The sequence below is a fragment of the Portunus trituberculatus genome, chromosome 18, assembly GCF_017591435.1.
Source record: "Portunus trituberculatus isolate SZX2019 chromosome 18, ASM1759143v1, whole genome shotgun sequence".
Classification (NCBI taxonomy): domain Eukaryota; kingdom Metazoa; phylum Arthropoda; class Malacostraca; order Decapoda; family Portunidae; genus Portunus; species Portunus trituberculatus.
Window position 1 is genome coordinate 19,786,867 of NC_059272.1, and position 3,245 is coordinate 19,790,111.

Genomic DNA, 3,245 nt, shown 5'->3' on the forward strand with positions numbered 1-3,245 from the left:
TAAGATGGAGAGGTGGACTTGAAGTGTAGGTAGGTCAGTGGTGTTCGACTTCACCCACAGAATCAGACTGGCTTGTAATGGCGAAGGTAGTCAAGTGAAGTGATTCCAGTGTGTTTGTCTCTCAATCCTTCTCGTTCTGTTAAGTGTTAAGTTGTCTTTGAGTCTCTTTAATTCTTAGCCATTTGAGTGTAAGATCTAATGAACGCCAGAGCTGTCTTTCATCAAGTGTTATGAATCTGTTCCCGCCCAGAGAGAGAGAGAGAGAGAGAGAGAGAGAGAGAGGGACGAGTTATAATACGACATAACAATCTCTAATGGCTAAGGATGAAAGTAATGTAAATTTTGTGTGCTTCTATCTTTGTGTTGTTCCTTTCAGCGTCTTTTTAGCTTCTCGAGTCACAAATTGTACTCCACGTGTGACTTCAATACATAAATCCAATGCCTAAGAATTGAAGAAACGTAAATTTTCGCCGCCACTTCAATTTTCCTTAGAGAGTGAAAAAAAAACTGTCGCAGGTGAAGGAAAATGAAACGAAAATGACATCGTGGTGTGAAAAGAGAAATTTCTTGGAATGTCATCAAAGGCAAAGGCTTCATTCAATCACTCACTCACTCACCTCACTTACTCAGCCTCACTCACTCCCCTCACTTCTCTCACTCTTTCACTCACTCACTCAGCTCGAATCCCAGAAGTCCCTTGAAAAGCTGCCAGGCATTTACGTACATTCTACCCACAGACGCCGCCGCCTTTGTAGACCATTGTGCGGCTGGTGGAGGCGGCGGCGGCGGCGGTGATGGTGGTGGCTTCGTGACGGTGTTAAAATGGGGGTTTGGAGGAGCCGTAGTTCAGTGTGTGGTGATACTGGTGGTGATGTGGTGATGACAATGTAATGATGGTGAACTCGTAGAAAAAAATAATCTAAATGAATATCATTAACCCCTGGGGGGATTCGAACCCCCAATCCCTGGCTTAGGAGGCCAATGCCTTATCCATTAGGCCACAGGGGCGAGGGACAGGAATGTAGAAGGGAATGATAGGGAGGAAATATAAGCACGTACGAGTATACTGTACAATATGCGTCCTTCCTGGATACCCGTCCCTGCCCACCTCCTCTATTTGCCCTCATAGAACATGGGAAGTCGCTGTTGTTTGTGTCTGTGTGTGTGTGTGTGTGTGTGTGTGTGTGTGTGTGTTCTGCATAGATGATGTGTGTAGGAAATATTTGTGTTTGTGTGGTTGTATGTTCACTCTCACAGTTATTTTTTTATATTTGTTTTTGCAGTTCTTTGACATTGTGTGTGCGTGTTTATTTTGTTTTTATTTGTGTGTGTGTGTGTGTGTGTGTGTGTGTGTGTGTGTGTGTGTGTGTGTGTGTGTGTGTGTGTGTGTGTGTGTGTGGCGGCAGATCGGATAAAAGTGTGATGTGTTTATTTTTTTGTAGTATTTTCTCTCTTTTTTTGTCTTCATCTTTATTTCTTGATGGCGTTCGTGATGACGCATCGCTGTGTTCACTTCTCAACCATTCCTATCAGGCTTCATTTTATTTTCTCTCTCTCTCTCTCTCTCTCTCTCTCTCTCTCTCTCTCTCTCTCTCTCTCTCTCTCTCTCTCTCGTAATCTTAATATACCTTTTCTTTGACTGACTGACTGACTGACTGACGTGATAGCACTGATGTCAAATGTTTAATTCAACGAAACTTGACGGTATTGTAGTTTCAGTAAGTTAGAGAGAGAGAGAGAGAGAGAGAGAGAGAGAGAGAGAGATTGTGTTGGTACTGGAAGGCGGATGCATTGTATGTCCTCTTCTTCCTCCTCCTCCTCCTCCTCCTCCTCTTCGTGTTCTATCTTGTTCTCTGGCACGTACTTCAACAGATACCCTCGTTACAGACAAACGTGTTTCCTGTTATCTGTAGTTAGTTTGTATTCCTCCTCCTCCTCCTCCTCTTTCTCCTCCATCTATCTCACATTCTCTCCTACTTCCCTCTACATTATTTTCCCTGTCTTCATATATTTCTGTTTTCCTTTCCCTTTTCCTTGCTTAGTTTATCTCCTCCATTCCCTCCCTTCGTAGTCTCCCTTTCCTCTTATTTTCCTCTGATTTCCTGCACATTTATCATTTTTTTCCCAATTTCATCACTTGTTTATATTTTCCTCTACGTGGTGTTGTATATTTCCCTCCTTTTGATTGTCTTCTATCCTTTGCATTGTTGTTTTTCTCTTTATTTTCCATTAACCCCACCTGTTTTTCCTCAAATTTCACACTTCTCAGTCTTATATCCTTTTCATTGTTCTTTTTCTCTCCAGTATTCATTTAGTTTCACCCTTTGTACTTTTCTTCTGTAATATTCCTTTACCTCCTTCTTTCGTTCTCGATTTTTCCTTTTAGTTTCTCCATTTTCATTATTCTAACTCTTATTTTCCTCCACCTCCACCCTTCGTGCTCCATTTCCCTCTCATTCCCCTCTAGTATTCCTCCACCTCCACCCTTTGCTCTCTATTTTCCTGCTCGTCCCGCACAGATGGCCGGCCAATCAGCGCTAAACGTTCACACTCCTCTCAGATGGAAACTCAATGCCTTCCTTGCTCTCCGGCTTTCATTTTCCAGTTGTGTTTCTCTTCGCGGGGGCTCGAGTCTCGTCATGGTGTGGGAGGGCGGCAGGGACTTCAAAGGGCTTATGGTACAGTGGTAGACCCGGGGCGAGGCGTGAAAAGTCCTCTTGTTATCCTCTCTGTCTGTCTCGGCGTGTATTCTGAAAAATGTTCCTCTCTCACCAAAGACTGTTTTTTAAAGTTCAGGAATATATTTTGCCGGTTTCTCAGGAGTGTATCTTTTGTTAATAGTGTAGAAATTGTGTTAATCTGCGGCACAAGTGAGAAAATGTTCTTAAAAATGCATTTAACTTCAGCTTATAGAGCCTTTTTGATTGTTATGGAGTTGAGGTAGTGTGTTTTGCAATCTGTTCGTCTCTCTTATCATTACACTTGACTGACTGTGTGTGTGGGTGTGTGGGTGTGTGTGTGTGTGTGTGTGTGTGTGTGTGTGTGTGTGTGTGTGTGTGTGTGTGTGTGTGTGTTTATTCATTATTGTTTCTCGTATTTGTTTTGTTTTCTTTCCTTTTTTTTTTTTATTTTACGAAACGTTGTCATTTCTTGTTTTCTATTTTCTTCTTTGTTCTGCCAAACTTTTGTCTAGTTCCTGACTGTGTAAATACGAGTGTTTCATATCTCTCTCTCTCTCTCTCTCT

General features: G+C 42.3%; 1 non-coding gene across 1 annotated transcript; it reads right to left on the reverse strand.

Moving 5' to 3' along the window:
* Positions 1-935: 935 nt before the first annotated feature.
* Trnar-ccu lies at positions 936-1,008 on the reverse strand. Its single transcript has one exon. It is a non-coding gene; the product is annotated as a tRNA-Arg (tRNA).
* Positions 1,009-3,245: the final 2,237 nt, after the last annotated feature.